Here is a 12,857-nt window from a genome sequence, read left to right on the forward strand (position 1 = left end):
TCCATCCAAGCTCAGTTCTTTTAGATTTCCATGATACAATCAGCTAACTAGGAAAGACATCTAGATTGCTACAGTGGAGCAAGGGAGCCGTCCCTACCCCCACTTGGAGCCATCATGCTCCTTCAGGAGCCCTGCCCACATTTCTGTAGTGGGACTTATTGGAATGTCAGGTGTGATACAGAGGAAGGCGATGTGATTCCAGGTGCAAGGAGCTGAGCATACTTTGGGACCTGTGTGATCCTATGAAGTGTTCAGAGAGTATCCTGTGTGACTACCTTAGTTGTTGAACATTTTTTCATCATCCATAGTGAGATATTTAATAATAGATACTAGGGCATTCTCACCAACATTTAAGTTGTGGAAAGGAGCCAGGCTCTACAGAGAAAGAACTTTGAAAGGATGTTTATGTGGGACAGCTGTTAACAAGACTTCTAAGCAACAGGAACAGAGAGTCACCCCACCATTTGTCTCCTACCTCTGAGAGGAGGGTGGTCATTGCACCTTCAAAGCAACAAAAGAATCAGCTGGGAGAGAATCCTGGTGCTTTGAAAGACTCCACCAGCATCTCTGGAATGAGACTAGTAAGTTGTATGCCAAAGAACCCGACACATGCTGGTCCCATGACAAATGGAAGCTCCCTTTATTTCTTCTAAATTGACAAAATTAATGGAAGAGTCTCATGTGGTGGTTTATACGTGGAAATGCCTAGCAAGTTTTACTGAATAACAAACATCATGTGAGCACCCAGAGAGAAATAAATCCTGGATATAATTGGAGGGCCAAGTAAATAAAAGCAACCATCTAAATACTAAATGTAGACCCTGCCTCCAATCATTCTCATGCCATCATGTTTATTTTTATAGTATCTGTCACAATCTTAAATTACCTTTTTTTTCACTGTTATATCCCAGAACCTAGAACAGTGCCTGCCTGGCGTAGAATATATGCTCAATAAATGCCTATTGAATAAATACATGCATATAAATAGTATTGAAAGAATGCATATTGAATCAATTAATAAAAATGACCAATAAAGGTCCTATGATATAACAGATAAGCTCAGAATAGGAGTTGAAAGGGCTTCTTTCCAGGCCCAGTTAAGCCACTCTCTAACTATGTAACCGTGGGTAGGGCCACTGGATAGCTCTGATTCATTTCTTTATCTATAAAGTAACAATAATACCCATTTCACCAAGCTTCCATAAAGATTAAATTGTGTAAAGCACATGAAAATAATGTATAAACCATAGATACCATGCAAATAATAAGACTATTAAAGCAATAAATAAGCACAGTGAGATAATAGGATGATTACATACTTAAGAGCCAGGGTTAGCATGGCTCATACCCCTGGGAAGTAGACCCTCATTCTGAGTTTCACTTTTCTAAGCAGATCTTTCAGGCTATCTCAAAACATGTCTATCCTTCCCTCACCTACTATGATGATGTGCATGAATAACAACATCAGCATTTCTCTGCCTAACTCCTATTCATCCCTAAAAACTCAGTTCAGGTGTTGCTACCCCTCAGAAGTCTCTACTGATGTTCCCCCATGTGAACATGCTGTATACACAACACATCCTAATTTAGATTTTTTCATCTGTAATCAGATAGCAGTCTGTACATATCATATGTCTTTGCTTAGTCAACTGGGACTAACCATAAATTCATTGAGAATTATGTCTTTGATCATGTCTTTCCCTAGAACAATGTCTAACACAAAGTAACAATTCAGTGAATATGGAATGAATGAATCGTGAGCAAATGAGGCCTGGAAAGACTGCAGTTTCTTCTGGTTGGCATTGCACAAAATCTCCTTACAAAGGAAAGTTAATAGTTAATGTTCCAAATATAAAGACTGACTCACAGAACTTCAGGAATGTGTGTCCTTGAAGGGCTTAGAAAAACGTCAAGCTGGGCATGACTGTTTATCTATTAAATGATATTTTCCTCCTTTTATTTTCCTTATATGTCTCCTGTAGCAATAAACAAGGTCTCTCTTCTTACCATGGCATGAATACAGCATCAACCACAAACTCCACACATTCCTTTTACTGAGGCAACTGTACATGTTTTCCAAATGAAAAAAAAAAAAAGTTAGATGCAAGATGTAGAAGTCATCAGCAGTTTTTTTAAGGTCCCAAAGATCCCTAGAGAAATTAACATTTGTAAAGTCACTTTGAACTCTAGAGTTCAATAGCTTTGTGAAAGTTCCATACAATGAAAAGTTCCATTCCCATAAAATCAGAAATACCTCTGTGGCCTCGTTTCATATCAGGATGCAATAAGGTTCATAAATGTCTCTGTGAAGTTTGAGTGTAATAAAGTTCAGCTATAAAACATTTAATATGCGACAGGCTTCTAGACCAGTTGGAGTGCTGACAGTGTTTAACAAGACTCCCTTCACAGCATACTTCATCAGCAGCAAGTGCTATAAAATAGAGCAAGAAGAATCTATAAATACCTGCAATGCAACCATGGAAGGCTTTTGTACTCTTATTACAAGTCAGCTGAGGCAAGCTGACATTCATGATCACTCCACCCAAAACACGTTCATAGAAAGCTCTGTAACTCTGTCCCCAAAGAGCATGTAAAAATCTACTTTTTATCTGGATACGTCATTCAGCATGTGATAGATATTCTCCAGCAGCTGTAAGAGCTTTTCCTACAAAGTGAATTTTCCCTTTAGGAGCTGAAGAAGCAGGTTCCTTCCACCTGTCCCAGTCGTTGGTGTACCTTCTCTTCAACCCAAACCCAGTCCTACCACTGAGCCACCGGACCCTGGATGGAGTAATTACATTAACAAAGTTCAGTGTGTGAGTTCAGTTTGCAATTTGCCCAGTCTCTTTCCTAAAAATGACTGCAGTCACCTGAAGGATCACCTCTCCTTGCTTCTCCAATGCTAACAGCACTGCCTCTAAATGGGTTTAAAGGAAAACTACAGAATCACACCCAAAGCTCATTCTCTCACTTCTTTCAGGCTTCTGCTGAAATGTCTCTGCCACATACAGCCTTTTCCTGCCCACCCTAGTTAAAATAGCCTCTCAGTTACCCTGTAACCCCTTATCCTATTTAATTTTTTATAACTTTTATCACCCCTCATCACACTCACATACCCATGACTCCCTAAGAAAGGACCTGTCCTTAAATACCCATTGACAATTTTAGCTTCTCTCTAGAGCCACCACAGCCCCTCCAAAGGCACAATCAGTCATGTTCTCCTCTATGTTTCAAATGCATTTTAAGCTTACATAAATATAGAAACTTATAAAATCTTGTATACATTTATATAAACTTGTAAAATCTTTTGAACTACATCTCCTACCTCCCCATTTGCCGCCTCTCTGAGACAGTTTGTTTCCTAAAGACCTGGTCTGGCACAGTCACATGACATACACTGATTGTCTAAGGTGCCCAGGATATATCAGTGAGTAAAGTAGATGAAGACCTCTAACCTAATTGGAATTATATTCTAATAAAGGTGTATTAAATATTCATTTCACAAGATGGACTTTCTTCAGTGATATCTGACTCTACCTTCTTATCCATGAACCTCAGTATTTTACTTCCTATATCACATCACCTGCAAAGGGCAGTTGCTTTTTGAGTGGACAAGGAGAAAGACATCTTCCTTTTCAGGGGTTTCTGCTGTTAAGTGCTATTTTTTTTATCAACTAAAATCCAACTTTTAGTTGATAAAAAAATGAAATAAAGGGAAGTGGAAAAATCAAAGACTTCCTTAGGAATAGGGTGAGGCCAGCAAGAGGCACCCAGAACATCAGGACCAAAATAGAAGATTGAAGCAGAAGGCATTGACCAGCTGCTCATTCTAGTACCATCCCTCCACTTACTAGAACCAAGCATTATGACTGGTCCTGTGGCAGCCATGGAAATTAGTTCAAGAATTTGCTATGCCATGTGGAAAAATCACTCCCAAGTAATAGCAACTAGTGGTTAAATCCATGATCATCATAGAGACAGTTTAGTGCAGAGTTGTTGTTGTTGTTGTTGTTGTTGTTGTTGTTGTTGTTTTATCAAGAAAAAAGCATTGAAGGAAAAGAGGTCCTTTGGTCTGAAATATTTGAAGGAACTCAAAATTATCCACGAGGGTAGGAAATCTCATCTCTTCTGCAAGGCATCCACCCATAATGGCTTGCTCTTTTCATCGCTGATACTTCCTTTGCCCTGTCAGTAAATTGTCAATATTAAGTCTCAAGTTAGAACAAGTCACGTGTCAAGCAGAAGTGCACTCAGAGAACAGAAAATGAGAAAGTTTGAAATCAGAACTGTCCCACAAAATATAGGGTTATGGGCACCGTACCAATGAAAGAATAACCTAACCCTATTATAGGTTTCTATGGGGAATATGAGTAACAAAATTAACGCTTTACCCAGAAGCTACCTCTGTATCCGTTAAAAAGAGAGTGTACTAGTTGCCAAATATTCAAATAGATATAAGCTAAATAAAATAATAAATAGTGGAATAAATAATAAAATAATAAATAATAAATAAATAAATAATAAAATAATAAAATAATAAAATAGTGGAATTTTAGGACTAGTATCGATGTCAGGTCATTCTTCCAACCAGAACTTACATCTCCCTCTGAGTAAATAATCAGCTTCTTCTTGGACATCTTCAGAGGAGATTACTCTTTGTTCATTTGTCTTCACACATCCTCAGACATCCCCGAGGACACTTCAGAGCTGTTGAGATATCCAATCGAAAGAAAGAAAGAAAGAAAAAGAAAGGAATTTTAAAAGCCGGATTTCCAAATGTTTCTTCCAAAGAGAAACATGCAGTGTAACTGAATGATCAACATCATTGATAAAGTGGGGGCTGTATAAGAAGCTGGATTACGATGTCCCAGCACAGTGCATACTACTGTGCCTCAGAATCACAAGGATTCGTGAGGGGTTAATTCAATCTGGATAATGTTCTCAGAGGAGGAAAAAAATAACTTTCCACCTATTTTTCAAGCTATTTACCTTTATGTCCCCTGGAACCTTTTAAATAGCACTGCTTAAAAATCCAGTCTGTAAGCTGCCCTTGGCTCCAAGAATCATTAAAGAATTTATAAGCTGTTTTCTCTCCTATCCCAGGAGCTCCTGCCAGGCGAAGTAAAATCCAGACATTTGCAACTCAACGCCGGTGAGTGCCTGACTAATCTGATCAATGAGGGGGCAGCAGTCACTGTCACCTCTGACACTCTGACACAGGGCATCTGACAGGCTTAGATGTTCTGCTCTTACTAATACTACTCCAGGGCACTCACCCAGCCCTTTTCCACCATGGTGGAGCTCTGAGCTTTAGAGACTTCCAGGCCCAGGTACCAATCCAGACAAAGCCAACCTATGTCTGCCAGGGCCTCTCTGGAAAGCTCAGGAGTACAGACTGTCTTGGGAAGCTTCTGATATTTCCTGCTGGTGACGTCCAAGCGATGATGGCAATGGCGTGCAATGTCCACCTGAGGCCCTCAGGGCAGTATATAACCCTGTCCATGCAGTTCAAACAAATGTCCCAATTTAATCATCTAATGCTAGTGGTGGCATTTGGAATCTCATAAATCATGAAAAAAAGCTTTTGCTGCATGAACTCCTCAGAGAGTTTCCAACAACAGAGCTTTAGCCAGGCCTATGCAAAGCCAAAGAATTTGCTTTAGTCACCTGCTTGTGATGGCAAACCTGAGGAATCCTGAGTCTTGGGAAATATTCAGTAGTACAGTTACCACGTCAGTAGAAGCGTTTACCTGTCTATTCTCGAGCATCAGCCTATACCCTGCCTTCCCCACCCTCAGGTAGGGAAAGATTTCCTAACGGGGGAAGGAAGAGGACAGGATATAGTGATCTATTTTTTTGCTTCTTTTATTCCTTTTATATTTTTTAATTTTCTTATAATTTCTTCACCTTCACCTAAAGCTCATCTAAGAATTCCTGTGAGAAGTAAGGGTTTCCTGGAAACACAGAATTTGAATTGAGATAGAAACTCTTACTTATCACAGGAATTCTTAGATGAGCTTTAGGTGAAGGTACAGAAGTAATACAAAAACTTGTCAAAGCAATTGTGCAAGTGCACTTAAAGCAGGAAATCAAGTCTTCTGCTTCTTTTTTAATCTCTAACCGCTAAGTGTGACTGTGAAGTGTCTCAGTGGTATTTTCCATAAGACATACCAAGGACTCACTAAAGCAAAATCTCCCAGGATGAAGGGCACATAGCTCTCTGAGAGGAATTAACTGTATTCCCAGCTAGAAAAGTGGGTGGACATGTAGATTTAGAACCAAGATCTAAAAGAGAAACAGGGATAGGGAGTAATGGCATGACATGAAATTGTGAGCTTATTGAGACTCTTTCATTTCTACAATATCTTCAGATGTATCTTTATCCTCTGCCATGTGTCCTAAAAACTGATTTCCATTTTCTTCTGGACATACAAGTAAACTATATCTTCCAGCCTCCCTTGCAGTATATGTGACCTTTGACAGAATTTGAATCAATGGAATATTGGCAGAAGTGACACACACCTCTTATGAGCCTAGCTGATCCCTCCCACATTCAATCCTCTCATTCTTTCCCCAGTCATCAGACAAGTAGAGAAGACTCTGTGGATGTGAAAGAGGTCATAATCCAGAGATAGAAGGAAGCTGGGTTCCTGAATTATCTCTAGAATGCTCCCCACCAAATACACAAGGGTATCATGAGTGAGAAATAACCTCTTATTGTTTTAAGTATGGAATCCTAGGCTAACAGATCCTGTGAAAGCAGACTTCTCTTCTCTGGCCAATGACATGAGTCTACTACTGATACTACCTTCTGTCTTCCCATGTTTCGTGTGGCTCTTAACTATTTTCAGTTAGTACATTACACAATACCCTCTACCTTTCTTCTAGACATTTCTACAGTGTCCTTGAAATAAAGACTGGTTATGAATAACATAAAAAATGTCCCTATGTTCTGTAAACCTTATGTTAAAACTATTAGTAGGGAGAAAGTAGTTGGGAGTTGGAGGTACAAGAAGGGGATTGTAAGTATAAAAAGCCATCTAGAAGAGTCATGCCTGAGAGAAACTCAGAAAACTCTTCTGATCTTTAGAATAGATGTCAGTGATAAACTGCTCTTCTTACTGAAAGAAACCATGGACCAGAAGCCAAGACTCAGCTCAACACTAATGATAAATGACTTGGCCTTCCCCTCTATTTTGGACAAAGGTCACATATCTTCTACCTTGAGAACAATTAGAATTACATATATTATTCCAACAGGGAAATCACCCACTTTATCAAAAAAGAGAAGGATGGAAACAGGGAGTATTTGGGCTGAGAAAGACTGTGGTTGTTACGCAGAGCCCTCCATTAACTCAGTTTGCCCAGTGCATGAATACCACTAGTGGGTCTGGGGTCTGGAACAAACAAAAATAGGCCTGATAAGACACAGGGCTTTTATAACTACTAATAAGTGCCAGTAAAATTTACTCTTGATCCAGTTTACTGCGAGCTTCATGTCCTTAACATCAGTATAAATGATCAACAGATTAACAGAATGTCTATAAATATAAAACCCTAGTCAGAAAACAATTTTTGTTTCGGTCACAAGAAGCCGAGATTATTGAACAGAATTCTCACTGGGAGCCAACTCAGCCTGGTATGTTGGCGTCTCTCAAACATCAGGAGTCAACTAAATGGTTTTGCCTCAAAGACTTAGCCAGAGATGCAGCTAAAGTTCATCAGGCTTTTGTGGCGAAATTGTTGGTCTAGGAAAACAAAATTCTGAGTACTCCCATTGTGAAACTGAACTGGCAAAATGCAAAATAATAATAAGAAAAAAATGATTTTCCCTTTCACTCTCATGGAAAAAGTGACCTATCCTATTGTTCTGCTATTTTCATTTTCCTGCTTGCCAACTTCTTCCATTGTCAACTGGGGAGGATAAGACAACACGAATTTGACTCTCATTTGGTGACATAACTATTTTCTATATTCCCATCTTCTTTCAGTTATCACACAGGAACTGTTTTCTATGATTTATGTCTAAGTCTAGCCCTGGGAAATGTTGATGTGAATTATCCCTAAATATTTGTCCTTTTACCATTCAGTTTGGTAATAAATGAGATGAAATGCGAATGAGTGACAAAGCATCCAAGCAGCCCAAAGTTGGGGGTCTCTCCTAAAGAATTCGATACACACGGCTATTTCCCCCCCAGATGCTTCACCTAGTCACATAGGTCACATAGGACTGAGTGGCAGCTTCTCCGAGACACACTAGTCACCAATAAAACACCGAAGATCACATTGCACGAGGCTCATAAAAATCAGATGATGACATAAGCTGGCTAACGAAAAATCTTCATACTCTGAATTGTTCAAAGATATACTGAGGTATTTAAAAAGTTTAAGAGTTTGAGCAAACCTTATTAGAACCTGGCAGCACCAAACCAAAGGTGGTTAAGGGTCGTCCAGTGGCAGGAACTCGAAGACTTTAATAGAGAAACGATGAAGCAAGATAAAAATATTATTGACTGCCTATAGCTTAAAGGTTAGTTGATTGCGTGTGATTTGTTGTCCTTAGTGTTTTGATCTCATAACCTTGAGACATTTCAAGGCTTAGATTTTAGTTTGCTTATCTAGGCTGCCAGGGCATTAGAGCCACATCAAGCTACCGTCCTCCTTGTCTAATTAATATAACAATAGAGAAAAAGAATGAAAAATTTAACAGAGGGTTGTCCCTGGGAGAAAGCATTGTCAGTAGCTTTTTTTCCCCTTCTTTTTGATCATCTACATTTTATTTTTTAAGTAATAAAAATATATTATCTGGACAATGATATAGATATTACAAAGAAAAACATTTACTCTCTTTCCTTTTATTCTTTGCTTTTCTGTCTAAGAGGAAACTTAGTATGACTGCTTGTGAACTGATACCTGAATTCTCCTGGCTTAAGAAGGTGCAGTGTGCTTAAGGAGGATGAAGAACATATGGTTTTAATAAGTGTAGTCAAGACCAATGTGTCCTTGGTGGGTTCAGGCCGTGGATCAGATTCTTTATCTGTGCTGGCACTGGGCTGTGGTTTGGAGTTCTCTGGTTTTTTCCTGCAGCTTTAAGGAAAATTTGTACACTTTTTCTAAAGGTATGCAGACACATCCAATTGTCCAATTTAAAAATCATATCCAGTATGAAAGGCAGCCTGGAAAAAGTCATTTGAGGTTCTATAGGCTCTGAAGTAAAAACACACACACACACACACACATACACACACCACACACACACTTTTGTAGGAAAGTAAAATGGATATTAAACACCAGTAAAACTTTAGAAAGATTTCTACTACACTCAGGAAAAAGAAAGTTACCATTTTCACCACTTTTATTGCATTGTACTTGAAGACAGGCCAAAATAGTAACAGTAATAATAATAGGTACGTGTAAGACTTAGGAAGGAAGAAAAAAAGGCCGATTTTCAGATGTCATAACAATGAACATAGAAAATCCAACTACATACAAGTATTAAGAGAATGAAGCAAAAATGCTAGATATAAATCAACATAGAAAAATCAACAGTAGTATTTTATTTTATTTTTTTTTTTTATTTTATTTTATTATTTCCAGGATGGTTAACATACAGTCTTAGGTTAGTTTTGGGTGTACAATATAGTGATTCAACAATTCCAAACATCACCTGTTGCTCATAATGACAAGTGCACCTCTTAATCCCTGGCATTTTTAAACTAGTATCGTTAACTAGACTTAATGTGGTGATCATTTCACAACATATACAAATATGGAATCATTATGTTGTATGTCAATTTTACCTCAATTAAAAAAAGTCACAAGTATTGCTATTCACTACCAATAGCTAGTTAGAAAATGGCATAAGGTTAATATACATGATAGTGACAAATACTCTAAAAAATCTAGAAGTACGAGTAATAAAAGGTGTGGAATATTGGAGAAAATTGTAGAAAGACAAAACTTTAAATAAAAATTAAAAACCTAAATAAATGAGAAGAGTCATCATGTTGAGCGAAAGTCGATATAATTTAAGTTATAAAATGCAGAACTAAATGCTACATAACATGTTGGATGCAACCAAAGCAGCACTTAAAAGAAAAATGTGTAGTCTTAAGTGCATGTATTGGGGGGGAAAGGGAATAAAACTGAATGTGGTAATAAGTTTCTGCTTAAGAAAAGTCAAAAAAGGAAATAATTATAGCAGAAATGAATGCGATCTGAATAAATTTATAAAAGAGAGGATCAGCAGGTCCAAAGTTGGTTTGTTTTTGGTTTTGAGCTTTTTCGAGCAAAAAGTCTCTACCCAGATTGTACACAAAAAAAGAAAGAAGACACTATTGACTAATATTAGGAATGGAAATGTAGATACAGTCTAAAATACTACAGATATTCAAAGGATAATAAGAGTATTATAAATAACTTTATGACAGTATATTTGAAAATTTAGTTGAAATAATCAAATTCCTAGCAAAATATGTCTCACCAAAATATGGACTCAAGAAAGACAACTCATTAAAAAATATAGTAAATCATCAGTTACAATTTTTTTGACAAAGAAAACATCAAATGGTTTTGTTAGCAAGTTCTGCCAAATATTAAAGAAACAAGTAATTTTAGTCTTGAACTCTTCCCAAGAACAGAAAAAGAGGGAGTGCACTTCATCTTATTTTATGATGCTAGAATAAACACTGGTGCCAGCATTTGACAAGAGAAGTATGAAAAGGGAAAATCATAAGCCATTCTCTCTCATGAACTGAGATGGAAAATCCTAAACAAAATATTTGCCAACCAAATCCAAATATAAGGACTGTGCATAATAATTAAGTTGAGTTTATCTCAGAAATGTATCCTCTATGGTAACCTGCAGGGAATAAGAATATATGGATAGATGCAGAGGGTTGAGGATTTGAGGTTGAGAGTCTGTGGAAGTTCTCTTCTGGTTGCCTCAGTTTCTTTCCCAATGAATTAGAAAAAAAACATGTCATTGGGTGAAGGTGCATATAGAGGAGTAGATCTTAGAGCTTTGAGGAGAAAGAAGGTATGAAATGTCTTCCAGGAGAATGGGAGAATAAATGGGATATAGTATGATTGTATTGACACTCCTCTGAGGTGTCTGGTCCTGAATTTAAAGATCATTTACTAGAGAACCCAGGTTATACAATATGAAAAAAAAGGTCTAAGGATGAGGAAGGTAGAAACAAAACTGTCATTACTTAAAGATGATATGATTACTCCTATAGAAAACCCAAAAGAGATTACAACATCATTATATAAAAGTCAATTGCAATTTTATACACTAGCAGCAAATAGCTAGAAAATGTAATTTTAATTAAGGTTCCATTAAATATATATAGAACCTTGCAAAAAATCTAACCAAAGTGCAGATTTTTATGGAAAAATAAAAAACTATTTTATTGAATGGTATCAGAGAAGACCTAAGCAAAAGGAATGGTATAACATATTCATGAATAGGAAGAATCAATATCACAAAGAAGTCAGATCACTCCTAAGTTTATGTAGAAACTCAATGTAATTCTAATTAAAATCCTATAAACATATGTTGTTGACAGAAAGGCAAGAGATAGAGCCTACCAAAAATGAAGATCTAATTTCATGCTGTAATAGTTAAAGAGGTGTGGTACTGGCCCAGAGATAGACAAATAGATTAACAGAATAGAAGAGAAAGTTTAGAAACAGACTCACACATATGGAGTTTTAATTTATAAAAGATCATTGGAGAAAGGAAGGCACAATTCAAAAAAAAATGATGCTAAAAAAACTAGCCATCCAAACTGGCTTTTCTTTTAATCTAAAGGAAAATTAAAATTAATTTCTTACATTATACTATATATTAAAACATCCTCATAATGGATGAAAGACCTCAATGTAAGACAGGAAGCCATCAAAATCCTCAAGGAGAAAGCAGACAAAAACCTGTTTGATCTTGCCTGCAGCAACTTCTTACTCAACACGTCTCTGGAGGCAAGGGAAACAAAATCAAAAATAAACTACTGGGACCTCATCAAAATAAAAAGCTTCCGCACAGCAAAGGAAACCATCAGCAAAACTAAAAGGCAACCGACAGAATGGGAGAAGATATTTGCAAATGACATATCAGATAAAGAGCATCCAAAATCTATGAAGAACTTATCAAACTCAACACCCCAAAAACAAATAATCCAGTGAAAAAATGGGCAAAAGACATGAATAGACACTTCTCCAAGGAAGACATCCAGATGGCCAACTGACACATGAAAAAAATGCTCAACATCACTCCTCATCAGGGAAATACAAATCAAAACCACAATGAGATACCATCTTATACCTGTCAGAATGGCTAACATTAACAACTCAGGCAACAACAGATGTTGGCGAGGTGCAAAGAAAGAGGATCTCTTTTGCGTTGTTGGTGGGAATGAAAGCTGGTGCAGCCATTCTGAAAAACAGTATGGAGGGTCCTCAAAAAAACTAAAAATAGAACTACCCTACAACCCAGCAATTGCACTACTAGGCATTTATCCACGAGATACAGGTGTGCTGTTTCGAAGGGACACATGCACCCCCATGTTTATAGCAGCACTATCAACAATAGCCAAAGTATGGAAAGAGCCCAAATGTCCATTGATGGGTGAATGGATAAAGATGTGGTATACATACACAATGGAGTATTACTCGGCAATCAAAAAGAATGAAATCTTGCCAGTTGCAACTACGTGGATGGAACTAGAGGGTATTATGATAAGTGAAATTAGTCAGAGAAAGACAAATATCATATGACTTCACTCATATGAGAACTTTAGGAGACAAAACAGATGAACATAAGAGAAGGGAAACAAAAATAATATAAAAACAGGGAG

At 37.4% G+C, this 12,857-nt stretch overlaps 1 long non-coding RNA gene across 2 annotated transcripts in view; it reads right to left on the reverse strand.

The window, feature by feature from the left end:
- Nucleotides 1-507: 507 nt before the first annotated feature.
- Nucleotides 508-12,857, reverse strand: part of LOC111560985 — a 98,012-nt gene continuing 85,662 nt past the window's right edge. For both annotated transcript variants that reach the window (XR_006599330.1, XR_002743346.2), the window contains 2 exons: nucleotides 4,599-4,707; nucleotides 508-4,185 (listed from right to left, as the gene is read on the reverse strand). This is a non-coding gene — a long non-coding RNA (uncharacterized LOC111560985). The remainder of the gene's footprint in view (nucleotides 4,186-4,598; nucleotides 4,708-12,857) is intronic.

Source organism: Felis catus, chromosome B3 (assembly GCF_018350175.1).
Source record: "Felis catus isolate Fca126 chromosome B3, F.catus_Fca126_mat1.0, whole genome shotgun sequence".
NCBI classification, from domain to species: domain Eukaryota; kingdom Metazoa; phylum Chordata; class Mammalia; order Carnivora; family Felidae; genus Felis; species Felis catus.